The sequence below is a fragment of the Triturus cristatus genome, chromosome 7 (assembly GCF_964204655.1).
Source record: "Triturus cristatus chromosome 7, aTriCri1.1, whole genome shotgun sequence".
NCBI lineage: Eukaryota > Metazoa > Chordata > Amphibia > Caudata > Salamandridae > Triturus > Triturus cristatus.
Genome location: NC_140590.1, coordinates 1,726,697,843 through 1,726,711,818, shown reverse-complemented (window position 1 = coordinate 1,726,711,818; position 13,976 = coordinate 1,726,697,843).

Genomic DNA, 13,976 nt, shown 5'->3' with positions numbered 1-13,976 from the left:
ATGTTTCTCGGGCAAAACCTTACTAGGATTCAATTGGACATGACATTCTGTTGACTGGGTGAACAAAGTATTTTCCTGCCAAATGGCCTCCTTCCCTCTGTTTTCCATAATATTGTACTATGGGGATACCACATATTACAGCTTCTGCATTGCTGTAATATCTGGTACCATATATAATAGACTCTACTGCCTATAAAATGTGGTATCCCTTGTGTTTCTCGGGTAAGAACTTACAAAGATTCAATTTGACATGGTCTAATGATGGATGGCTTAGCACATTATTCGTTTGCCAATAGGCACCCTTCCTTTTGCTTTCCAACATCATTTACTATAGGGATCCCAAATATTTGGGCTCACGCATTGCTGTAATATGTCGTATCCACTACTTTCAATTGGTTAGCCTTTAGCCACTGACCACTTGAAGTTGCCTTTTATTTGATAGCAGATTACAGTATCTTATCACATCTTGTACATCATTCCATAGGAATTTACATCCAGTACGCTTAGGGGATACCAAATATAATAGCCTATAGGGCCTAAAATATTTGATATCTCCTGTGTTTCTCGAGTTGGAAATTATCGGGGTTTAATTTGATATAGCCTTATGTTGGATGGGTGAGCACAGTGTTGCTATGCCAAGTAGCACCCTTTTTTTGCTTTCAAACATCGTTTACTGTGAGGATACCAAATATTATGACACTTTTATTGCTGTAATATCTTGTATCCCCTATGTTTCATGGGTTACCCTTTAGCCATTGACCAGTTGAAGTTGCCTTTTGTTTGATAACAGACTACAATACCTTCTCACATGTTTACACCATTCCACAAGATTTTACATCCGGTTCCCTTAGGGGATACCAAATATAATGGCCTTTTCTGGCTACAATATTTGGTATCCCCAGTGCTTCTCGGATTAGAAGTTACCAGGATTCAATATGACATCACCTTATGTTGCATGGGGGAGCACAGTATTTCTATACCAAATATCACCCTTCCTTTTGCATTCCAACATCATTTATTATGAGGATACCAAATATTATGGCTCACTCATTGCTGTAATATCTTGTATCCCCTATGTTTCATGGGTTAAACATGAGCCACTGAAAAGTTGAAATTGCCTTTTGTTTGATAGCAGACTACAGTATATTTTCACATTTTGTACATCATTCCACAAGATTTTGCATCCGGTAGTCTTAGGGGATACCAAATATAATAGCCTACACCGCCTATATTATTTGGTATCCCCAGTGTTTCTCAAGATAGAAGTTACCAGGATTCAGTTTGACATCGCCTTATGTTGGCTGGGAGAGCACAGAATTTCTATACCAAATAATAGCCTTCCTTTTGCTTTCCAACATCATTTATTAAGGGGATACCAAATATTATGGCTCACACATTGCCATAATATCTTGTATCCCCTATGTTTCATGGGTTACCCTTTAGCCATTGACCAATTGAATTTGCCTTTTATTTGATAGCAGACTACAGTATCTTTTCACATTTTGTACATCATTCCACAAGATTTTGCCTCCTGTACCCTTAGGGGATACCACTTATAATAGCCCATACAGCCTATAATACTTGGTATCCCCAGTGTTTCTTGGGTTAGAAGTTACCACGATTCAATTTTACATCGCCTTATGTTGGATTGGGGAGCACAGTATCCCTATACCAAAGAGCACCCTTCCCTTTGCTTTCCAACATCATTTACTAAGGGGATACCAAATATTATGGCTCATGCATTGCTGTAATATCTTGTATCCCCTATGTTTCATGGGTTACCCTTGAGCCATTGAATAGTTGAAATTGCCTTTTGTTTGATAGCAGACTACAGTATGTTTTCACATTTTGTACATCATTCCACAAGATTTAGCTTCAGTACCCTTAGGGGATACCAACTATAATTGCCTACACGGCCTATAATATTTGGTATCCCCAGTGTTTCTTGAGTTAGAAGTTACCAGGATTCAATTTGACTTTGCCTAAAGTTGGATGGGGGAACACTACTCCTATACCAAATAGCACCCTTGATTTAGATTTCCAACCTCATTCACTAAGGGGATACCAATTATTATGGCTCACACATTGCCATAATATATTGTATCCCCTATTTTTCATGGGTTACCGTTTAGCCTTTGACCAATTGAGTTTGTCTTTTATTTGATAACAGACTACAGTATCTTTTCACATTTTGTACTTCATTCCACAAGATTCTGCATCCAGTACACTTAGGAGACACCAAATATAGTAGCCGATACAGCCTTTAATATTTGGTATCCCCAGCGTTTCTCGGGTTAGAAGTTACCAGGATTCAATGTGACATTGCCTTATATTAGATGGAAGAGCACAGTTTTTCTATACCAAAAGAACCCCTTTGACATTTTTTTATGTTGGATGCGGGAGCACAGTATTTCTATAGCACAGCGCACCCTTCCTTTTGCTTTTCAACATCATTTACTAAGGGGATACCAAATATTATGGCTCATGCATTGCTGTAATATCTTGTATCCCCTATGTTTCATGGGTTACCCTTAAGCCATTGAATAGTTGAAATTGCCTTTTGTTTGATAGCAGACTACAGTCTCTTTTCACATTTTCTACATCAGTCCACAAGATTTTGCATCCCTTAGGGGATACCAACTATAATACTCAATACGACCTATAATATTTGGTATCCCCAGTGTTTCTCGGGTTAGAAGTTAACAGTAGTCAATTTGAATTTGCCTTATGTTGGATGGGGGGAACAGAATATTTCTATAGCAAATAGCACCCTTCTTTTTGCTGTTCAACATCATTTACTAAGGGGATACCAAATATTATGGCTCACGCATTGCCATAATATCTTGTATCCCCTATGTTTCATGGGTTACCCTTTAGCCGTTGACCAAATGAGTTTGCCTTTTATTTGATAGCAGACTACAGTATCTTTTCACATTTTGTACTTCATTCCACAAGATTTTACATCCGGTATAATTAGGGGACACCAAATATAATAGCCTATATGGCCTATAATATTTGGTAACCCCAGCACTTCTCGGGCTAGAAGTTACCAGGATTCAATTTGACATCGCCTTATGTTGGATGGAAGAGCACAGTTTTTCTATTCCAAAACAACCCCTTCCTTTTGCTTTCCAACATCATTTACTGTGGGGATACCAAATATTATGTCACACGCATTCCCGTAATATTTCGTATCCCCTATGTTTCATGGGCTACCCTTAAGCCACTGACCAATTGAATTTGCCTTTTATTTAATAGCAGACTGCAGTATCTTTTCAAATTTTGTATATCATTCCACAAGATTTTGCATCTGTGCCCTAAGGGGATGCCAAATTTAATAGCCTACATGTCCTATAATATTTGGTATCCCCAGTGTTTCTTGAGTTAGAAGTTACCAGGATTCAATTTGACATCACTTAAATATTATGAGAGGGTAACTGTTCCTAAGAAAAAATGATTGTGTGTGCTCTCACGATGTGGTGTGGGGAATTTCTCCTTTTGTATATAGTGCCCTCACACACCCTTTCGGGTGTCTTGCTTCATCATAGGGCGTTGCTCCTCGTGGGGGTGGCGCTGCAGTCCCCCACGGGCCCCGCAAGAGGGCTCTTTGGCGGAGATCTTTTGGTTGGAGACGCCGCAGTTGTGCATGGGGGTGTGTGGGCCTATAGGAAGAAAAGTGGGTGGTGCGTTTAAAAATTGCTGGGTAGAGTTCAAGACCTTTATTCACGGCTCTACCTGGCAAAAGGTTAAAATTAATAATCCTGGAGCTACTCTTAGAAAAAGAAATAAAAGAGGGCAGATTCTGGAAAGTAACTGCTGCTCTCAGGAAAGTGAGTGGGGAACCTACTGGTGGGGGGTCAACATGTTTCGCGCTTACGGGTGGGTCCTTAAGGGATCCCAAATGCGCTTCGTCAGGACCTAAAACAATTAAAAAGTGAGTGAAAGTGTTTGTGGATAATCAAAAGAACAGGTTTCTGTAAAGTGTGGTTCTGTAAACCTGTTGTACCTCAATAGTAAGGTTGAACAGCGTCCTTGCGCTGATAGGTTTTCCCTTCTTTTCTGGAAACCTTTACCCAACCTGGTAAGGTAGAGGAAAAATGGAGAGACACACACATGGACAGGGGAGAGGGAGAAAAATGCAAAGAAAAATAACATCAAAGTAATCATTTGTACATTGTATGTCAAAAACGCAATATAGGCAGCACAAGATAGTTAAAATGCAAGCCATGCTTCTAAAAATAACATAACATGCGCGTGTGACGAACTCGTTTGTGAGGAGTATCACAACAATGTGCCTCGAATCCGTTAATGTGCAGTGAGAGTGTCGTCGTATTCGAGTGCCTCACTTGTCCAGCTGTTCATGTGAGGTAAACAACACCAGTTGCACCGTGGGAACTGCTGCTGTCATTATCGTGGCTATAACAAGAGACGAGCAGTATCTCTACAGTGGTGTATTTGTTTTTGTGAAGAAAACACAAATACTCGTATTCGTGAAAAAATAATAAATAAAAGGAAAACACTAGATTTCTAGTTGAAGCCTACCCTCAAGTTGTAGGGATTAGGGCTCCATCAGCAGTGTGGAGTCGGCATAAGGAGAGACTGACAGAGGGGGAAACAGAGCGGAATGTCATGGTCATCGGTATCTATATCGGACTTTAAAATAGAGCGTCTCGGCTCACCTCTTTGGTCTGGAAATACTCACACGTGCTCCTTTGCCCGGGACGTAGTAACCTACCCCTCCTCCGTCTATCGCTGGAATGGATAGCGATAGTGCAAAGACGTTCTGCTTAAATGCGATCTCTTGTGCTGCAGTGTTCTGATTGGGGGTAGTCCCTGGGTGCAGACAGATGACGTCACGACGTTGCGTGATTAGGTATTACGGTAACTATGTCAACAACTAGGACGCTATTCGAAGACGTAGTAGCGTCTAGGGAGTGACTGTCAATCTATTCGTTATGTGGTTGGTTGTCATGGTGACTCTGGCGAAACTGAGACGCTTCTTGATAAAAGAGGAGCGTCGTGTAAGTTTTGGTCTATGTCATCATAGAGTGTGGTTCCTGCCGGAATCTGAGCTCCGTTATTTGTGGGAATCGGTAGTGTTATTTACGTTGGGGTAACTTAATGCGTTCATGAAAAAATCGCTCGTGTGTTTTCATTGAAAGTCAATAAAGTTTTCAATGTTGAAAGACAATGTTCGTGATAAAGGGAACACATTGGGGGCTTCTATGGAGAGCTAGTAACAGATGGTTACTCTGTGGAAATTGAAGCCGTTGTCGTGTCCCATCATTCAAAAAATTGCGTACACTACGTGTTTCTTTCAAAATAAAAGGGGTTTCAGACCGTTTTGAGAGTATTATAATGCCCTTCTTTATCCGCTAGTTGATCGCATTGAAGAGTGTATCACGTGTATGACAGAGAAGGACTTATCAGTAAAATCCCTAGCTGGGGGTATGCAATAACAATAGTCAGATTCCTTGTTGAACATAGTCTGAGTTGGTATGTAGATGTTATATCAACTCAACCCATGGAATTTCATCGTTCAGACCTATTGTGTCGCATCTCAGTCTATGGACCCATCGTTGTTCCTGTTTGAACAAAGTCTGTTTTGTCCAGTGAGGATTGGAGACAATGATGGTCCATCTTAGACTATTCGCTGTGTGTCCTTCCTCTGCAAAGTGTGTCATCAGTTCCTGATCTTGCCACTGTACTTTCTTGTAGTTTCCTCTTCTTCTGCCTCTTCCTTTGCCCCTCCCTCTGTTGTGAAAAGGTGGGTTCGGGAATTGCTGGAATTGTGTAGGCAGAAGATGATGAGTTGGAGGTACATGCCACATGGGTGGAGGGCCCATCCATTGTCCCGGGTAGTTCGGCGGTTGGAAAGAAGGGTGTGAGAAATGAGGTGGTGGTGGAGGATTCTGGAATAAGGGAGGGCGTATCTGTTGAGGAGTCCCTCTGGCGTACTGTGTGTACCGCTGTCCTTCATAACTTGAATCACTGCCGAATGATCCTGTCCTACTGGATCTGGTGCTGCTTCCTTCGGCTCATGTTCGAGCTGTGCGGAAACTACGGTTTCAAAGGAAATCGATTTGGGCCTCAGTACACCGTGGCGTCAAATAAGACACACTAATTGTAACACAACTAATTGTGTCTACACCATAGTCTGCCCATGTAACAAAAGGTATGTAGGAATGACCACTAGAGCAGTCAAGATCCGCGTGGGGGAACATAAAAGTACCATCAGACGAGGCAAGACCAACACCAAACTGTTGACACACTTTGCAGAGGAAGGACACACAGCGAATAATCTAAGATGGACCATCATTGTCTCCAATCCTCACTGGACAAAACAGACTTTGTTCAAACAGGAACAACGATGGGTCCATAGACTGAGATGCGACACAATAGGTCTGAACGATGAAATTCCATGGTTTGAGTTGATATAACATCTACATACCAACTCAGACTATGTTCAACAAGGAATCTGACTATTGTTATTGCATACCCCCAGCTAGGGATTTTACTGATAAGTCCTTCTCTGTCATACACGTGATACACTCTTCAATGCGATCAACTAGCGGATAAAGAAGGGCATTATAATACTCTCAAAACGGTCTGAAACCCCTTTTATTTTGAAAGAAACACGTAGTGTATTTACGCAATTTTTTGAATGATGGGACACGACAACGGCTTCAATTTCCACAGAGTAACCATCTGTTACTAGCTCTCCATAGAAGCCCCCAATGTGTTCCCTTTATCACGAACATTGTCTTTCAACATTGAAAACTTTATTGACTTTCAATGAAAACACACAAGCGATTTTTTCATGAACGCATTAAGTTACCCCAACGTAAATAACACTACCGATTCCCACAAATAACGGAGCTCAGATTCCGGCAGGAACCACACTCTATGATGACATAGACCAAAACTTACACGACGCTCCTCTTTTATCAAGAAGCGTCTCAGTTTCGCCAGAGTCACCATGACAACCAACCACATAACGAATAGATTGACAGTCACTCCCTAGACGCTACTACGTCTTCGAATAGCGTCCTAGTTGTTGACATAGTTACCGTAATACCTAATCACGCAACGTCGTGACGTCATCTGTCTGCACCCAGGGACTACCCCCAATCAGAACACTGCAGCACAAGAGATCGCATTTAAGCAGAACGTCTTTGCACTATCGCTATCCATTCCAGCGATAGACGGAGGAGGGGTAGGTTACTACGTCCCGGGCAAAGGAGCACGTGTGAGTATTTCCAGACCAAAGAGGTGAGCCGAGACGCTCTATTTTAAAGTCCGATATAGATACCGATGACCATGACATTCCGCTCTGTTTCCCCCTCTGTCAGTCTCTCCTTATGCCGACTCCACACTGCTGATGGAGCCCTAATCCCTACAACTTGAGGGTAGGCTTGAACTAGAAATCTAGTGTTTTCCTTTTATTTATTATTTTTTCACGAATACGAGTATTTGTGTTTTCTTCACAAAAACAAATACACCACTGTAGAGATACTGCTCGTCTCTTGTTATAGCCACGATAATGACAGCAGCAGTTCCCACAGTGCAACTGGTGTTGTTTACCTCACATGAACAGCTGGACAAGTGAGGCACTCGAATACGACGACACTCTCACTGCACATTAACGGATTCGAGGCACATTGTTGTGATACTCCTCACAAACGAGTTCGTCACACGCGCATGTTATGTTATTTTTAGAAGCATGGCTTGCATTTTAACTATCTTGTGCTGCCTATATTGCGTTTTTGACATACAATGTACAAATGATTACTTTGATGTTATTTTTCTTTGCATTTTTCTCCCTCTCCCCTGTCCATGTGTGTGTCTCTCCATTTTTCCTCTACCTTACCAGGTTGGGTAAAGGTTTCCAGAAAAGAAGGGAAAACCTATCAGCGCAAGGACGCTGTTCAACCTTACTATTGAGGTACAACAGGTTTACAGAACCACACTTTACAGAAACCTGTTCTTTTGATTATCCACAAACACTTTCACTCACTTTTTAATTGTTTTAGGTCCTGACGAAGCGCATTTGGGATCCCTTAAGGACCCACGCGTAAGCGCGAAACATGTTGACCCCCCACCAGTAGGTTCCCCACTCACTTTCCTGAGAGCAGCAGTTACTTTCCAGAATCTGCCCTCTTTTATTTCTTTTTCTAAGAGTAGCTCCAGGATTATTAATTTTAACCTTTTGCCAGGTAGAGCCGTGAATAAAGGTCTTGAACTCTACCCAGCAATTTTTAAACGCACCACCCACTTTTCTTCCTATAGGCCCACACACCCCCATGCACAACTGCGGCGTCTCCAACCAAAAGATCTCCGCCAAAGAGCCCTCTTGCGGGGCCCGTGGGGGACTGCAGCGCCACCCCCACGAGGAGCAACGCCCTATGATGAAGCAAGACACCCGAAAGGGTGTGTGAGGGCACTATATACAAAAGGAGAAATTCCCCACACCACATCGTGAGAGCACACACAATCATTTTTTCTTAGGAACAGTTACCCTCTCATAATATTTAAGTGATTCTGAGGGAGCACGGGTACTGGACCTATTCTCTAATTACGCTCCCGGTCCCCCCCTCTTTATGTGATAAGATTCAATTTGACATCGCCTTATGTTGGATGGGGGAGCACAGTATTCCTATACCAAACAACCCCCTTCCTTTTGCTTTCCAACATCATTTACTGTGGGGATACCAAATATTATGTCTCACACATTGCCGTAATATCTCTTATCCCCTATGTTTCATGGGTTACCCTTTAGCCATTGACCAATTGAATTTGCCTTTTATTTGATAGCAGACTACAGTATCTTTTCAAATTTTGTATATCATTCCACAAGACTTTGCATCCGTGCCCTAAGGGGATACCAAATTTAATAGTCTACATGGCCTATATTATTTAGTATCCCCAGTGTTTCTCGGGTTAGAAGTTACTGGAATTCAATTGGACATTTTCTTATGTTGGATGCGGGAGCACAGTATTTCTATAGCACAGCGCACCCTTCCTTTTGCTTTTCAACATCATTTACTAAGGGGATACCAAATATTATGGCTCATGCATTGCTGTAATATCTTGTATCCCCTATGTTTCATGGGTTACCCTTAAGCCATTGAATAGTTGAAATTGCCTTTTGTTTGATAGCAGACTACAGTATGTTTTCACATTTTGTACATCATTCCACAAGATTTTGCATCCGTACCCTTAGGTGATACCAACTATAATTGCCTATACGGCCTATAATATTTGGTATCCCCAGTGTTTCTTGGGTTCGAAGTTACCAGGATTCAATTTGACTTTGCCTTATGTTGGATGGGGGAACACAGTATTCCTATACCAAATAGCACCCTTCCTTTTGCTTTCCAACATCATTTACTAAGGTGATACCAAATAGTGTGGCTCATGCAATGCTGTAATATCTTGTATCCCCTATGTTTCATGGGTTACCCTTGAGCCATTGAATAGTTTAAATTGCCTTTTGTTTGATAGCAGACTACAGTATCTTTTCACATTTTGTACATCATTCCACAAGATTTAGCTTCCGTACCCTTAGGGGATACCAATCATAATAGCCTATACGGCCTATAATATTTATTATCCCCAGTGTTTCTCGGTTTAGAAGATACCGGAGTTCAATTTGACTTTTCCTTATGGTGGATGCGGGAGCACAGTATTTCTATACCAAATAGCACCCTTGATTTTGATTTCCAACATCATTTACTAAGGGGATACCAAATATTATGGCTCATGCATTGCTGTCATATGTTGTATCCCCTATGTTTCATGGGTTACCCTTAAGCCATTGAATAGTTGAAATTGCCTTTTGTTTGATAGCAGACTACAGTATCTTTTCACATTTTCTACATCAGTCCACAAGATTTTGCATCCGTACCCTTAGGGGATACCAACTATAATACTCAATACGGCCTATAATATTTGGTATCCCCAGTGTTTCTGGGGTTAGAAGTTAACAGTAGTCAATTTGAATTTGCCTTATGTTGAATGTGGGAACACAGTATTTCTATAGCAAATAGCACCCTTCTTTTTGCTGTCCAACATCATTTACTAAGGGGATACCAAATATTATGGCTCACGCATTGCCATAATATCTTGTATCCCCTATGTTTCATGGGTTACCCATTAGCCGTTGACCAAATCAGTTTGCCTTTTATTTGATAGCAGACTACAGTATCTTTTCACATTTTGTACTTCATTCCACTAGATTTTACATCCGGTATAATTAGGGAACACCAAATATAATATCCTATATGGTCTATATTATTTGGTAACCCCATCGATTCTTGGGCTAGAAGTTACCAGGATTCAATTTGACATCGCCTTATGTTGGATGGAAAAGCACAGTTTTTCTATTCCAAAACAACCCCTTCCTTTTGCTTTCCAACATCATTTACTGTGGGGATACCAAATATTATGTCACACGCATTGCCGTAATATTTAGTATCCCCTATGATTCATGGGCTACCCTTAAGCCACCGACCAATTAAATTTGCTTTTTATTTGATAGCAGACTACAGTATCTTTTAAAATTTTGTATATCATTCCACAAGATTTTGCATCTGTGCCCTAAGGGGATGCCAAATTTAATAGCCTACATGGTCTATAATATTTGGTATCCCCAGTGTTTCTTGAGTTAGAAGTTACCAGGATTCAATTTGACATCGCCTTATGTTGGATGGGGAGCACAGTATTCCTATACCAAAGAGCACCCTTCCATTTGCTTTCCAACATCATTTACTAAGGGAATTCCAAATATTGTGGCTCATGCATTGCTGTAATATCTTGTATCCCCTATGTTTCATGGGTTACCCTTGAGCCACTGAATAGTTGAAATTGCCTTTTGTTTGATAGCAGACTACGGTATGTTTTCACATTTTGTACATCATTCCAGAAGATTTTGCATCCGTACCCTTAGAGGATACCAACTATAATTGCCCATACGGCCTATAATATTTGGTATCCCCAGTATTTCTTGGGTTAGAAGTTACCAGGATTCAATTTGACTTTGCCTTATGTTGGATGGGGGAACACAGTATCCCTATACCAAATAGCACCCTTCCTTTTGCTTTCCATCGTCATTTACTAAGAGGATACCAAATATTATGGCTCGTGCATTGCTGTAATATCTTGTATCCCCTATGTTTCATGGGTTACCCTTGAGCCATTGAATAGTTGAAATTGCCTTTTGTTTGATAGCAGACTACAGTATCTTTTCACATTTTGTACATCATTCCACAAGATTTAGCTTCGGTACCCTTAGGGGATACCAATTATAATAGCCGATACGGCCTATACTATTTAGTATCCCCAGTGTTTCTCGGGTTAAAAGTTACCGGAATTCAATTTGACTTTTTCTTATGTTGAATGCGGGAGCACAGTATTTCTATACCAAATAGCACCCTTGATTTTGATTTCCAACATCATTTACTAAGGGGATACCAAATATTATGGCTCACACATTGCCATAATATATTGTATCCCCTATTTTTCATGGGATACCCTTTAGCCTTTGACCAATTGAGTTTGTCTTTTATTTGATAGCAGACTACAGTATCTTTTCACATTTTGTACTTCATTCCACAAGATTCTTTATCTGGTACACTTAGGGGACACCAAATATAATTGCCAATACGGCCTTTAATATTTGGTATCCGCAGCGTTTCTCGGGTTAAAAGTTACCAGGGTTCAATGTGACATTGCCTCATGTTGGATGGAAGAGCACAGTATTTCTATACCAAACAACCCCCTTCCTTTTGCTTTCCAACATCATTTACTGTGGGGATACCAAATATTATGTCTCACACATTGCCGTAATATCTCTTATCCCCTATGTTTCATAGGTTACCCTTTAGCCATTGACCAATTGAATTTGCCTTTTTTTTTATAGCAGACTTTAGTATCTTTTCAAATTTTGTATATCATTCCACAAGATTTTGCATACGTGCCCTAAGGGGACACCATATTTAATAGCCTACATGGCCTATAATATTTAGTATCCCCAGTGTTTCTCGGGTTAGAAGTTACCGGAATTCAATTTGACATCGCCTTATGTTGGATGCGGGTGCACAGTATTTCTATAGCAAAGAGCACCCTTCCTTTTGCTTTCCAATATCATTTACTAAGGGGATAGCAAATATTATGGCTCATGTATTGCTGTAATATCTTATATCCCCTATGTTTCATGGGTTACCCTTGAGCTATTGAATAGTTGAAATTGCCTTTTGTTTGATAGCAGACTACAGTATGTTTTCACATTTTGAACATCATTCCACAAGATTTTGCATCCGTACCCTTAGGGGATACCAACTATAATTGCCTATATGGCCTATAATATTTGGTATCCCCAGTGTTTCTTGGGTTAGAAGTTTTCAGAATTCAATTTGACATTGCCTTATGTTGGATGCGGGTGCACAGTATTTCTATAGCAAAGAGCACTCTTCCTTTTGCTTTCCAACGTCATTTACTAAGGGGATACCAAATATTATGGCTCACACATTGCCATAATATCTCGTATCCCCTCTGTTTCATGGGTTATCCCTAAGCCATTGACCAATTGAATTTGCCTTTTATTTGATAGCAGACTACACTATCTTTTTACATTTTCTACATCATTTCACAAGATTTTGCATCTGGTGCCCTTAGGGGATACGAAATATAATAGCCTAAACGGCCTATAATATTTGGTATCCCCAGCGTTTCTCGGCTTAGAAGATACCAGGATTCAATTTGACATAAACTTATGTTGGATGGAGGGGCAGAGTATTTCTGTACCAAATAGCACCCTTCCTTCTGCTTTCCAACATCATTTACTAAAGGGATACCAAATATTATGGCTCACGTAGTTTTGTAATATCTCTTTTCCCCTGTGTTTCATTGGTTACCTTTTGAGCCAACGAATAGTTGAAATTGCTTTTTGTTTGATGACAGACAACAGTATCTTTTCACATTTTGTACATCATTCCACAAGATTTAGCTTCCGTAACCTTAGGGGATTCCAACTGTAATAGCCTATACGGCCATTAATATTTGGTATCCACAGTTATTCTTGGGTTAGAGCTTACCAGGATTCAGTTTGACTGTGCCTGATGTTGGATGCGGGAGCACAGTATATCTATGCCAAATAGAACCCTTCCTTTTGATTTCCAACATCATTTACTAAGGGGATACCAAATATTATGGCTCACATACTGCCACAATATCTCGTATCCCTTATTTTTCATGGGTTACCCTTTAGCCATTGACCAGTTAAATTTGTCTTTTATTCAATAGCAGACTACAGTATCTTTTCACATTTTGAACAACATTCCACAAGATTTTGCATCCGGTAACCTTAGGGGATACCAAATATAATAGCCTATACGGCCTATGATATTTAGTATCCCCCCGCGTTTCTCGGATTAGAAGTTACCAGGATTCAATTTGACATTGCCTTATGTTGGATGGAGGACCACAGTATTTTTATACCAAATCTCACCTTTTTTTTTGCTTTCCAACATAATTTACTGTGGGGATACCAAATATGGCTCGCGCCTTGCTGTAATATCTTGAATCCCCTATGTTTCATAGGTTACACTTTAGCAATTGACTAGTTGAAAATGCCTTTTGTTTGATAGCAGACTACAGTATCTTTTCAAATTTTGTACATAATTCCACAAGATTTTGCATCCGTACCCTCAGGGGATACCAACTATAATAGTTTATACGTCCTATAATAGTTGGTATCCCCAGTGTTTCTCGGGTTAGAAGTTACCAGTATTCAATTTGACTTCTCCTTATGTTGGATGTGAGAGCAAGGTATTTCTATACCAATAGCACCCTTCCTTTTTCTTTCCACATCGTTAGGATACTAAATATTATGGCTCACGCATTGCTGTAATATCTTGTATCCCCTATGTTTCATGGGTTACCCTTGAGCCATTGAATAGTTGAAATTGCCTTTTGTT